Source organism: Lemur catta, chromosome 10 (assembly GCF_020740605.2).
Source record: "Lemur catta isolate mLemCat1 chromosome 10, mLemCat1.pri, whole genome shotgun sequence".
Lineage (NCBI taxonomy): Eukaryota > Metazoa > Chordata > Mammalia > Primates > Lemuridae > Lemur > Lemur catta.
The window spans coordinates 52627421-52642318 of NC_059137.1; the positions used below are offsets into that span (position 1 = coordinate 52627421).

Consider the following 14898-nt stretch of genomic DNA (forward strand, 5'->3'; position numbering starts at 1 on the left):
TTATTGAGTTCTTAATTCAGTTATTTTATTTTTTACTTTTAGAATTTCCATTTGATTTTTTTTTTTCATAGATCACTTCTCTGGTGAAATTCTCCATTTTGTTATCTATTTTCATGAACACTTTAATCAAAGTTATGTTAATGTCTACATCTGATAACTTCAATTTTGAAATCTCCTTGTGGGTCTGTTTCTGTTGATTTTTTCTCTCTCTAAGTTTCTAAATATTTTACTCTGTTTTCTGACATGCCTGATAAGTTTTTATTGCATACTGGCCATTTTATATGACAAATTATAGAAAATCTGGTTGATATGTTTGTTTTTTTTCCATATGTGATTTACTCTTTTTTTTTTTTTTTTTTTTGGACAATACATGAGAAGGCTCATCTTGATTCAACCAAGGGTTTGTATAACAAGTATTTCTAATGCTAAATGACAGAAGATTGGTCTTAATATAGCAGTTCTTTGATAGTTTATTGCATTTATAGATATTTTGTAAGGATTTATGGTTGCTGGATTTGTCTTGGTGAAGGACTAGTTTCAGTTTGCCTTCTCTCCTACAGTGTGGTCCTTCAAGGGTCTCAACAGAAAAACTGAGATGTTAAATGTGGATTGTCCCCTCCAGTTATTGTTTCCCTGGCCTATGAGATTGCAGAATGCTCTGAGCATCTAGTTCTACTTGGTCTTTCATCCAGTACTGCTTATGAATTGGCAGGTACCTTAAGGTAAAAAGCAGTGCAAAATGTAGGGTCACCTTAATGCATTTCTGCTGTCTGAGATCTTGGCCTTTTAAGTTCTGGATAGTTTGGCTACTTTCCAGTATCTTCAAACAGCTGTTTACTTATTAATTAATTGGATTTCATCTGGCTTTTAATAGTGTTCTTGGTGAGAGGGTTGTTCTCATACAAACTATTCCCTCATAGGTGTCAGTGACAATAGCATTTTGTTTAAAAATTTCTTCCCAGGTGATTCTAATCATTGCTGCCTAATTGCATAATTCCAGGAGGCAAGACTCACATCATAGCCTATGTAGATGGTATTCTGTGGAGTTGTGCAGTGCAAAACTGTGGCCAGCAGGTTTGAGAACGGTTGTGCTATAGGGAATGAGGCTCATGGTGGACTTTATAGGTTAGGTAGAGATTAACCAAATGAAGAGATGAAGGAAGTCATTGCTGGATAAGAAAACAACAAAAGGCTTGAGGCAGTGATTGAAATAATTGGTTTTAAGGTCAAATCTATTATAAAATTCCAACTGTATAGCAAATATTTCTAAGGCTAAAGAGTAAAACATTGTTCTTACCATAGCATTTCTTTTGAAGGTGGCATTTGTTGTGTTTTTCTTTCTAAAGATAGAAAAATTTACCAATAATTTCAGTACAAAAGTCACCATTATTACCAATGACATTTTTAAAATGTTTTACATGTTTTACAGTGGAATATTCTTCAGACAATCTTGCCTCAATCAATGTTTTTTTTTAAAAGTCCTTTCCTGTGTTTCTTTCATTTTTCTCTAAAACAAAAAAATAAAAAAGTATATCCACCTCTTGATTATGTGTATAAAGCTGACTAGATGATGTCAGAAAACTCATTCATTCACTTTGTTATCCTTTCTATTATTTAGGATATGGAATAAGATCCCCAAAGGTCCCTAACTATCTTTGGAGATAGTATTAACGATTACTGTGCATCTTTCTTGTGAGAATAATGATACAGTTAAAGAATGACATGGTCTTTGACCTTGGGTTCTGTCAGCCACACTGAAGTAAAAGCTTTAGTCTGCATTTTCTTTATACCCTTTCAGGTAGATAGATGGCAGCATAGTATCTTTTCTAGCTCATCTTTAAATTCCAGAGCTGAGTGCTCATTCTCGGGGTCTGAAAAGAAAGTGTTAAGTTTCTTGTTTTTCTTTTTTTGATTTTTAAGGTGAAAGTGTTTATTCGTTAAACAAAAGAGAAAAACAGGTTGCCCTTTGACAATTGCTGTAATGGCACTTAACGTATATTCAGTAGAAAACTGGTGTGTTATGGTTATGCTTATGGGAAAGAGAGAGTTGAGAGAAAGCAGGTTGTTCACAAATTCTGGGAAGTGAACAGATTGGGAGCCTGATTTTCTTCCATTTCACTCTTCTCCTTCCCTTCTGCTTTCAGGAGAATTTTTTTCTGAGCTGGATTATTTTAATTTCTTTGCAATTGCCCCATTATTTTAATGCCTTTTGATTTCTTCTTAATCTCTACTTTTAAAATATCCATTTATCATGGATGTTCAAAGATCTATGTTTTCACTATGTGAAGTTTTGAGGAAATATTTGACTATATCCTTTTTTGAGGGAAGAAAGAACTATGAAGAGTAAGAGATAAGGAATTTATAGTTTATCATGAATCGGTGCCCAAATTTAGGATTTATTTTTTAAGATGTAGATATTGATTTATATTCTAAGTCTTATACTAAAAAAGGTCTACCAAGTTAAAAGGGATTACTATTTACTATCTTATTTGAAAATAGTAACTTAAAAATCCCTAAATTCTCAATTAGTATAAAAGAAAACGTGTATTTAGAAAAGTTATAGGAACTTGAGTGATAGGTTTCTTTCTAATTAAATGGGGATAAATTAAATGATTTTTGTTGGAATCACAAAATCAATAAAGATTATAAGCTATGAGATATTTGGAGAAATTTTTCAAATGTTAGACATTAAATTAGTTTGACCATCATTTGCATTTATCATGATTGTATGATGTTAAATTACACTTAAAATTTAAAATTTATTTAAAATTTCCTCTTGAAACTGATATCATACTTTAGTTATTGGGATGAAAATCATTGTAGTGATTTAAAAACCTATAGATTGGGAAATGATTTGACATTTTAAATGAATGAAATACATGGCTATTGAAGAAAATGAGCTTTCAACTTTGACCAAGGTCTATATTTGACTATTTCACATAGTTATTTTAAATGTTTATAAGCAAATGCCTTGTCATGTGGTATATTATTAAATTATAATAATATATATCATTTTATTGCATACTGGTTGTATCCCAAAATCAGTGCTAGAAAATTATAGCTTTTTAATTAAATACAAAGGATGGTATCACTATATTTAAAGTGTATGCCTTCTTAAATTTATTATATATTGATCTATGAATATTTTATAGTTATATACTTTGATGATTTTTATATTATTCTGGATTGTATATTATTTGAATTAGTGGAAAAATGCATATTCATTGGAAATATTCCTGAGAGGATAAATAGTATAGTTTCTATTGCATAGGTATGGTGACTGACATTCAGAGAGGTTCAATAACTTGTCCACTCACAGAATAACCACTTGGCAGAGGTGTGATTTGGGCCCATTTCTGTCTGTTCCTAAGTCATATTATTGCTATTACTATATCCTATTCATTACTACTTTTTGCATTTTTCCCTCAGGAAACTTTTTAGCAATATTATTATAGCATTGTTTTGTTTTTATTTTAAATACAGATTTAAAAAATACTAAAGCATCATAAAATCTGCTTTTCAGATAAAGCTCAGGGAGCCTCCTGATTGGTAGATTTATACTTTGCTATTTTCATTTTTCATTAACACAACCCATTTTTAGTAGTTTGTCTAATATAAAGAATGTCAAATATATCTTATATAGGCACTATGGTACGTTAAAAATACTTTTAAGAATATGTGCCTACTGGAAAGCAGATATTGTAGGCAATGCTTACTATTTCTCTACATGAGAAAATACAGGGTTTTTTTAAAAAAATAAACAATTGTGGCTATCAGTGTCAGAGATTATACGGCTAATTATTGTGGCATACCACTTGAGTTCTAAAGTTACACCTTTTAAATTGTTTTAAGACGTGGTAGATTTAGATAATTTCTAATTATTTTATACTTATTTTTATGCAAAGGGCAAAAACTAACATACTAACTACATTTAAGGCTATGAGAGAAGAGGATAACATAAGGGGAAGAGAGGGGAGAGAATTTCAATAAAGGACATGCTGCCAATATTCAGAAGAGGAAAATAAATAATGTTTAGCAGCCCAGCCAACTCTTCTCTAGGAAGATACATTATTATTATTCCAATTGGCTGATATCTAATAGTGTTGCTAGGGATTTGATGTCAGAACTGTGCCATAGAATTATTCGCCTAGCCTTTTGGCTAACAAAGAATGGAAATAGCTAGAAGCCTTAGTTGTAGATAGCTTTCAATATTGGTAAATCTCTTCATAATTTATTTTAATCTTTTCATATAATCAGTTTTAAACTAGCCTGGATACTTCTGCTATTTAAAAAATATTTCAGGCTTTACTTAATAACCATTGTTTTATTTATATTTAGAAGGTCATTTACTTATTGTGTTCACTGAAGAATGGATAAAATTACTGAAATATATAGCTTTTTGGATTTGAGGAAAGAGTAGTGAAGAATAGCCAAGAGTATCATGGAATTTAGATTGATATGAGATGAACATTATTTCTAATTCTAGTATGAAAATAATTTGGCTTTTTTGTTCATGTATCCTGGAATGCTAATAGAGATATCGTTTGTTAGTAACATTTTTTTTTTTTTTGCTTGAGAGGAATAATGTCAGATAGATAGTTTATATTTGTGAAGAAATAAGAATAGTCTGTTATTCTACCAGTTGTCTATTTGTCAATATATCACTATGCTTTTTTAGTGACAGATGGAACATAGAAAACTTATAATAAATCTTGTCCTTGCCCTGAAATACCAGGTTTTCTGAATATGTGTTCTCATTAAATGTATTTATATAGTCAAATAGTTATAAATATTATAGGATTTAGCATAGAAGATTTAGCAGTTTTTATTTCTTTATAAGACTGTTTCAGTCACTGTGAATTTAAATGATTAAAGCCTGGTAGCAATTTTATTGTCTCACTCTTACTTTTATCAAACATTGTAGCACTACATTCAAGGGTAAATGTAGCAAAAAAATATGTTATCCTGTTTTCTTATTGAATTGATTCAACTTTTTTAGCATTTTACTGCTAAAATATGGTAAGGCAGAAAAAATAATTTTTATGAAATATTTTACTCTCAGCTATGAACCTGGCAGTCGAAATTTGCTGTATAAGACAATTGCATACATATTTGTACTAAAATTGATTGCATAAATCTGAATACTCAATGATAGCCATTATAGAGGTATAAATAGTGATTTCTTTTCCCTTTAGATATTAATATCCATTAGAATGTACTAAGACTGAAAAAGTGCCTTTTACTGAGGGCTGTAGGGGGTAATATACTAATATACCTGTAATTTCTTAGCCTGTATTTTAGAATATGGTAAACTTAAGCTAAGGCCCATTCCAAAAAGTGCTGATAACCATACAGATATAATAGGATTTCATTTTAGGATTAAATTTAAATTATTTATTTTAATGCAAGAGTAATTGCTACATGAGCCTACCCTCAGTACATAAAGTTGGTTCTGTAATCATTTTGAAAATTCAAATCCGTATACTTTAGACATTTCAGATGTGATCTAAGTTAACCCATTCTTGAGCAACAATGAAAAGCCAAATCCTTTACCATTGGTGCACTGGTTCTCAGTGAGGAGGCCGGAGACTTTGCCCCTCTGGGGACATTTGGTAATGTCTGGAGACATGTTTGGTTGTCATGACTGGGGGAGTGCTACTGGCATCTAGTGGGCAGAGGCCAGGGTTGCTGCCAAATACCCTACAATGCGTAAGACAGTCCCCTACAGCAAAGTGTTATCTAGCCAAAAGTGTCAGTGCTGAGGTTGAGAAACCCTTCAAGTAGGAGGAAGATCGCAAATATATCACATATTGTTATTTTTCAGACTAGTCTTATAAAAACACAAAAAACTACTTATAAATAATATAATGTTTTATAGGGATTGATAGAAAAACTATTATTTTATATGCAATATTTTGTAAAACAGTTTATTTTAAAAAATTACGAAGAACATTTATTCAGTCATTCAGTAAATATTATTGAGTGCCTAATTGTGCACTGGCTCCTCTTCTAGGCTCTGAGGATGCAGCAGTGACCAAAACAAAGTTCCTGTATTCAAGGAGCTTACATTCTAATTGGAGGAGACAAGCAATAAATAAATAGATGGTAAACAAGATAAGTATTATGAAGTATAATATAGCAGGGTACAGGGATGGAGAGTGATAATTGAAAATATAGTCAGGGAAGGTCTTTCACATAGTGACACTTGAGCAGAAACCTGGAACTCAAGCAAGTGACTGTTATGGGGAGGAAGAGCATTCTAGGAGAGGAAGGAACCAGTGCCAAGACCCTGAGGTGGGAGCATGCTTGACGTTTTCAAGGAACAGTAAGGGAAGACCACTGTGTCTTGAATGGAGTGAATTGGACAGTTATAGGAGATGAATTGAGAGCAGTAAGGGACTTGATTGGAGATGAAAACTTTGTTTTGTTAAGATGTTTAGTGGTTGGGACTTTGGAAGCTGTTGGAGGGTTTTCAGCCATTATCCAATCTTATTTATATTTTAGAAAGAAAACTGTAATTTCTTTGAAGAGTAAACTGAGGGACAAGGATGGCAGCAGGAAGAGCAGCTACTAGGCTATTAAAATATAGTCCAAGGATGAGATGATTATGGTAGCGGTGGAAATGTTGAGAAGTGGTTCATCATAGTTTGAGAGCTAACAAGATTTGGTGATTCGGATGTGGGAGATGAAATAGAAAGTGAAAAGTCAAGGATAATTCCAAGATTTCATGGCCTGAACAACTGGAAGAATGGAAATACTATTTACTGAGACAGGGTAGTTTGAGGGAAAAGTGGGTTTTAGGAAGAAGTTAAACATTTTGGTTTTACACATGTTTACTTGGCTATTTGACATCAGGAAGAGATGTTAGTTAACTAAGCAATTAGATGTAGGAATCTGGATTTCAATGGAATTATCTGAGCTAGATATATAAATTTGGGAGCTTTCAGGGTAAAGATGGTATTTAAAAACATGGAAACTGATTGCAGATTTCCCAGAGAGTAAGTATGAATAGAGAAGAAAAGAGGTCTGAAGACCAAAACGTAGGCACTGTTAAATTTTAGAAGTCAGAAAGATGAGGAGGAACAAGAAAGGTGATGAAGGAGCAGCCAGTCAAGCAAAAGGAAAGCAATGGTGAGAAAGAAGGTCAAGAAAGTTGATGGTTTAGTGAAAGAGAAGTTGTAACAGTGGACCGTGGAATGTAAACAAGCAGGGAATTGAATGTATGAGGGAAGCCAATGAAATGGTAGTTGAGTCAACAAATTGGAGGTCCCACTGAGGGTGAGAAGTTGTTAGCAGTGATGGTCTACAAGGGAGTTAGCTCAGAAGGTAGGAGGTGGTATTCAGAAGGTGACATGCTTGAACTTGCAATTATATTATGGGTACAGTTAGTAGAAATGATAAGGTATAGGATATAATCTTAGAATTTAAGTTGAGATTAGGATAGAAGGTAAGATTGTAAGAAGAAATGGCCTCAAGGAATTCACAGACCAGGTATTAGAAAAATTGTTTGCTAGATCATAAGTAGCCAAATCTGACTCTTGGCTTATTTTCATTTAGCTTGTGCCAAGAGGTGGTGCCCCCACTACTGCCTAGTTTTGTATCATTTTTTTTCAAATTTTAAATGGTATAAAAGATTACCAGATAGAAATATAGGAATATAATTTCAGCTAAGTGGCCCTTTCCTCTGCTGGTTTGTGTGTGAGGACATAACTAACTATGTTGTTGTACATTTTGCTTATATGTTTCTTTTTCTGTATTTATTTCTAATGGTCTTTGTAGGTATTAATATTCTCTGTATCTTCACAGGTTGGGGGAGGAGACTCTGTTCTTTTGTCCAACTTTCTTCTTCATTTTCATTCATTCATTCATTCCATAAATATTGAGCACCTGCTGTGAGCAAGAGCCCATTCTGGGCTCTAGGGATGACGTGTTGAATAAGATAGGCAAAAGTCCCCATCTTCAAGAAACTTACATACTGCTAAAAGAGACAAGCAATAACTAAAGAAATAAATATATACCAGATGGAGACAAGTACTATGGAAAAAATAAAATAGGGTAAGGAGATAGGGAATACTTAGGTCAAGGAAAAATCTCTGAAAAGGTGATATTTAAGCAGAAACCTGAGGAAAGTGAGAGAGGAAGCATGTGGATAGCAGGGGAGAGAGTTCTCTGAGATAAACAAATGCAACAGCCCTGATATGGTGAGTTTGCTAGATATACTTGAGAAATAGCAATGAGGCCAGTGTGGCTGGATGAAAGCAAGCCAGAAGAAAGTAATAAATGTGGTCAGAGAGATGATCTGACTCTTATTCTCGCTTTTTCCCCTCTCTTTTCTGTATCTTATTTGACATATTTTTCTCTCTCCTTTCATAGGCTTTATATAACAATTTTATTTTGTTTTTTATATGTATTTTAAAAGAGTTCAGTTTTATTCTAAAAGTAATAAGGGTATTTTTATATTCTATACTTCCCTATCAGAACTTTTAATACATTTTATATTATAAAATGTAATACATACAAATGAGTGTATAAAAATAAAAACAATTCAGTGAATTATCCGAATGCCTCTTTTGGGCAACATTTGTAAGATTTATCCTTTTTGATATATTAGATAGTTAATTTTCATGATTGTGGATATTACTATAAATATTCTTAGTATTCATTTGATATAAAACAATTAATCCATTCTGTTGATGGGCATTTACATTGTTTCTAGTTTTTAGTGGTTACAAATAATGTTACCATAAGCAACTTTGTTCATGTCTCTTGCTGTACATGTGTATGTGTTTCCTTTGGATGTATAGCTAGAAGTGCTAGTGCTCAAAGGTTATATGTATGTTGCTTTAGATACTGTTAAACCATTCTCCAAAATAGTTGTACCAATTTAAACTCCTCTACCAATAGAGTATATACTTAGGTTGCTTCGCAGCCTCACTAATACTTGTTTAAGTATTCTTAATGTTAGCCATTTTGGTGCATGTGAGCAGTACTTCACTGTGTTTTAATTTTCATTTCTCTGATGACTAATGGTGTTGAGCTGCTTTTCATATATTTACTGGCCACATGGATAAACTGTTTGGTGGTGTTCCTGTTTAAGCATTTTCCCCATATTACTTTTTGTTGGTACCTGTGGGATGTTTCAGATTAGAGTCCTTTTTTGATTATATGTGCTGTAAATATTTCTTTTACTCTGTGGTTTACCTTTTGACTCTCTTAATGATATTTTTTGATGAACGGAAGTTTTTAATTTTAATGCACTCCACTTACCAATCTTTTTCTTTTTGAGTAGTGTTTTTGGATTCAATTTATGAAATCTTTCTGTGTCTTAAAATTGTCATCTAGGTACTGTATTTTTCTGTCTTTCATATTTCTACCTGTAATTGATTTTTGTGATTCTTATGAGATAGAAGTCAGGGTTTCATTTTTTCACAGATGAGTATCTAGTTAATTTAGCACCATTCATTGAAAAGATAATTCTCCTCTGCTCTACAGTGCCATCTTTGTCATAAATCAAGATCCATATATGTGTGTGTTTCTTTCTTGTTCTTCTCTAGTCTCTTGGTCTATTTGTCTCTCTTTGTGGCTATACCACACTATCATAAGTGTAGTTTTATAATCTTATCATCCAGTAGAGCAGTCTTTTTAACCTTTTTTTCATTCTCTTTGCCCCGCTAAGGAGCCATTTTAGGCATTTTTCTCCTCTCACTGCGCCCCCCACCCCAAGTTAAATACTAAGGAATAAGATTTTGTCAGATAAGGTTGATTTTGTATAGGACCACAAACAATTATAATAGCTAAGATTTTTTTCTCCCTCTAAGAACCGATTTTCTCCCTCTTTGGGGCAAAACTGGCCCTGTTGACAACGCATGCAGTAGAGCAGACCCTCCTACCTTGTTCTTTTCATGTAAGAGTATTATGCTATTCTTTATTTTTTCCTATGAAATATAGAAACAGCTTATCACTTTCTACAAACCAAAACAAAACAAAAAACTCCCACCAGTAGAATATGTACTCTGCTGGTAGAGGATCTTTTATTAGGATTGTATCAGTTCCATAGGTCAGTTTGGATAGTTGGCATCTTTGTTTTATTGAGTTTCCTGATCTTCAAACATAGTATAGCGTCAAGAAGAAAATTGCTTTAAGAAGAAATTAGAAACATGGGTAGTCCTATAGTCATTAGTGCGTAGTTACAACTTTTCCTGCAAAGAATATTCACAGATTTACTAGTGTGTTCTAGGTGTATCAAACGCAAAAGGAAACAATAATTTCAGTTTTACACAAAGCCTTTCAAAGAATAGAAAAAAGAGAGAACTCTCCTCAACTCATTTTATGTGTATAGCATATCTTGGATACATAACCTATTAAGGATAATAAAAAAAGAAATTATAGACTAGTCTGATCATGAACATAGGTGAAAAACTCCTCAAAAAAATATTAGCAAACTGAATCTGGTTAAATATAACCAGCCTGAACAAGTTGAGTTTATTCTAGGAATGAAAGGTTGTTTTTGCATTAGAAAATCAGTGTGTTTGATCACATTAACAGATTAGAAAAAAAATTAAAATGAGCATCTAAGTGTATGAAGACAAAGACAAAATTCAGCGTCCATTCATGTTATAAACTCTTAGCAAACTAGAACTAGAGGAGAACTCTCTTAATCAGAGAAACGTGCCCCCCAAAACAAAAAAACAAAAAAAACACACAAAACCAACCAGCTATGGCATGCTAAGATGAATTGTTGACTTCTTTTCCTGCAAGTTGGAGACAGTGCACACATTGATGCCCATTGTCACCATTGTTATTAAACATAGTGCTAGAAGTTTTAGCCAATGCAGCAAGCCAAGAGAAAGAAAAGGTACAACTGCTGAAAAAAATAAAACTATCATTACTGATAGGTAATATAATTGTGTAAATAATTTATTCATAAATTCTTTTGGATTTTAAGAAAGTTTAAAAAATGTGACTATAAATCTATTTTTAAAAAATCAATTCTATTTTTGTATAATAAACCTTTAGACAATGAAATTAATAGCAAATGCCATTTATAATAGAATCAAAACCCAGGAAATTTCTGAATTAAATCTGACCAAAAAAGTACAAGACTTCTAGGGGAAAACTTATGAAACTTAATGAAGAGACTATGTTATATGGGAATGTATGCTTCAGTGTGTGTTGTAACTTGAAAATATAACTTTAAAATTTTTATGGAAATATAAATTATCTGGAATAACAAAGACATCCTTGCAAAAGAACAAGATGGGATGACTTAGCCTACCAGGTATTGATACTTATTACAAAGCCATAGTAACTAAGACATGTGTCACTGGTACAGGGATAAACAAATATCCCAAGGGAACAGAATAGAGAGCCAAATCTGATTCATGCATGTATGGATACTTGAGTTCTGACCACTGAGGAAAGGACAGCTTTTCAAATAAATCACTCTGGAATGGTTGAGTATCCATATTGTAAAAATAAATTCAGATCCCTATCTTTCACTGTATACAAAAAATAAACATCAATTCTAGGTGAATTAGTGACCTAAATGAGAAAGGCAAAACATATAAAGCTTTTAGAGGCTTTAGAAGATAATATAGGAGAATGTCATTATTACTTCAGGGTCAGGAAAGATTTCTTAAACAGGATATAAAAAGCACTAAAGGAAATGATTGATAAATTGGGCTACATTAAAATTAAGAACTTGGGTTTATCAAAAGATGCCATAGAGTGAACAGGTAGTCTCAGAGTGGGAGAAGGTATTTGCAATATGCAGCTAAAACATAGTATCCAAAATGTATGAAGAATGAATTAATAACCTTTACCTTTAGGATAGGGGTAAGGGGGAGATTGTAATGGTGAAGGAATACACAGGAGGTTGTGTTTGGTTTCAGATGTTCATTCTTGAGAGGGTTGTGTTACTTTTCTTTAAACTGAACATGTTTTATGCATTTATGTGAATATAAGTACATTTCTTAACAAAAAGTGGGAAGAAATGAAAACAATAAAGAAATATGGTTATTGATTATATTAGTTTGCTAGGGCTGCCATAACAAAATACTAGGTGGCTTAAAGAACAGAAATTCATTTTCTTAGAATTCTAAGGCTGCAAGTCCAAGAGCAGGATGTCAGCAAGTTTGATTTCTCCTGAGGCCTCTCTTTTTGGCTTGCAGATCACCACCTTCTCACTGTCTGCACGTGGTCTTCCTCTGTGTGGGAGCATCCCTGGTGTCTCTTTGTGCGTCTAAATTTCCTCCTCTTATAAGGACACCAATCAGATCAGATTAGTGCCCACCTTCAGACCCTTATTTAAACTTAATCACTGCCTTAAAGGCCCTATGTCCAAATACAATCACATTCTGAGGTATGGGGGTTAGGGCTTCAATATGTGAACTTTGGCAGGGTGGGGGGACACAATTCAGCCCATATACTGATTATGTAGTAAAGATCTGGAATAGCAAGTGGGTTCTTGTGATTTGGATAAAATTCCCTAAGCCAATTTTTGGATTCAAAAAGTGCTAAATCTAAAAAAAATCTAAGACAGAAGTAAAGATGTACTCTAGAGAACAGTGTTAAGTGACTCAAAATATGGATTTAGTGCTGATGATGTTAATTATGCATGTGTGAACTTGGAATACAGTTGTTTTTTGAAAATGTAAAAGTGATAAAAAGCAATTTCTAGATTAAAGTTTTTTACTACTGTATTTTACATAAATACTTTAACTATAAATGTATAACCCAATGAATAAATGTAATATTATAAGTAGATCTTTTAGTCTCATTTCCATCCCTGACATTTATAAATTGTAGTTGGCCAAAAAGTTTTAAAAAATCTTTTCACTGGGAGAAGAGAGGATGGATTTTAGTTGGTCATAGATGGTAATTTTAGTACAGTAAGCTCTGCTATAATGCAATATGTGCATTCCTAAAAATCACTTCACGATGTAAAACCATGGAATAAAAGTACATGTCTTATGGGCAAATGGGGGCACAGCACTCCAAAACTTTGTCAGTGATGCTTAAAAGGGTAGGAATCTAATAAAAACAGTAGCACATTTTTATACACGTTAAATGGTTAAGAAATACATAAACACTACAGTAGACATGGTGCTTCACCTTGAAAGAGACCTGAAAGTTTTCTTGTGGAAGAGAGCATCAGAAGGGTTGCAGAGTGTGAGTTACTTTGAAGTGACAGAAGGAGGGTCTCTGAAATTGGAGGGAAAATTGTAATACCAGATGTAGATGGGTGTAGCGCATAACACATGTGATAAACTGAGGTGACTAGTAGATGTTTGAGGGGTGTGTGTTTTGTGTATTCCTACATGTCTTGGTTCAGCTGGGTGCAATTTTCTGTGTTCATGAAGGATTTTTCACAGACAGAATCATGCATAAGAAACACAAAAGTATTGTTATGCTCAAATTGTTGCTTAATGTATCAATTATGTTGGAACAAATTTGTGTTTTCAAACAGGGTTATAGCAGAACTTAATTTTTTATATCATTCACAGCCCTACCTTTTGATTTTTATAAGGATGCTGAATTAGGCCCTTTTTACTGAAGTTTTGAAATGAATGCCTAATATTTGACTGCTATGTAACACCTTATCTTGGTGAATTTTAAGTTTTCCCAGACTAATGAATAAGTAATTTGGGTGTGGAATCAGATTTTTGCTTGAATCTGTTGGTGTTTCAATGTAATACACACACAGAAAAGCATCATTTTCTTTTGTTTCAAGCAAGCACATTATTATTATGTCCTCCCTATTTTTGGTATTGCTATCAGGATACCTTTGATCCTTAATGTGAATCAGTATAAAAGAAAGCATGTGGCTGATTGTGTTTTGGAGGTCCTTTCCATTTGCTTGTTGCTTTTATCCACTGTGGCTGCTTTATTTCAAAGCCTGGCAACAATGGATTTCCAGTAGAAGTCTTAGTTCTTTGACTGTCTCCCTCTTCTGATCTACTTGGTAACAGTAAAGCTGAATAAAATGCTTCTTGTTTTCCTGTCCTTCTACCACAGTATCTTTGGTTCACTTTCAAAACCCTCATTTTTAATCTTTGAGCCGAAAGTCAGTTTTCACTCACAGCATTTCCATTTCTTCCTCCTGTCTCGGTGTTCCTTTATGTTTCTATAGTACTCTGTGTATGCTTCCCTGTTATAGCATATTATCACATTGTTTTGGAGTTTTGCAAAGTTGGGCTGTCTCTGTAAGTAATTTGCACACTTCTTGGGGACATGGGCTGTATATTTATCATTTTTACATTTCTATCACATAGCACAGTGCTTGGCAGTGGTGGTTGGGTGATTGGATGGATGAATGAATGAAGAGAGCTCTCCTTAGGGTCCTGTTATGTATGTTTTCACTTCATTTTGACTAAGTTAAGTGATTTCTAGGTATCTTGATCTCTTGAACTTTAACAATATAAATCATGCTTGTGCATTCAAACATTTTAGCAGTACAATAATACAATTTCTTTGATAGACCAAAGATTGTACATTGTAAGTGTTTTGTTTTATCTTGGGTTTTTTGTTTAGTTTTCTTTTTTTGTTTTATTTCATTTTGCCCAAAATAGGTTCAAAAACAAACAAGGTTAACTTGCAACCCTGGGATTGAGATTTTTTGATACAGAGAGTAGTAAAATCATATATTTTTTTTAGCTTGCTATTATAAATTAAAAACAGTAATTTTTGAAATTTTCAAATATTTATATATTGATTAAATAGAACAAGCTTAATAGGGGGAAGGGTAGTTCTTTTAAGACAGTAAGGAAGATGTGTTATGGCTCAATTCTTTATTATTATTTTTTTCTTTCTTCTTTTACCTTGAGCCAGAAGTGACATTAATTCTTGATTATTATTGCAACTGTAAGCAACTCTTGAAATAGTTTTTAAGACTTTCTT

The 14898-nt window shown here is 33.0% G+C and overlaps 1 protein-coding gene across 2 annotated transcripts in view; it reads left to right on the forward strand.

The window, feature by feature from the left end:
• ZDHHC21 (zinc finger DHHC-type palmitoyltransferase 21) overlaps positions 1–14898 on the forward strand; it is a 62403-nt gene that overhangs the window by 29632 nt on the left and 17873 nt on the right. The gene's annotated exons all lie outside the window — the stretch shown is intronic.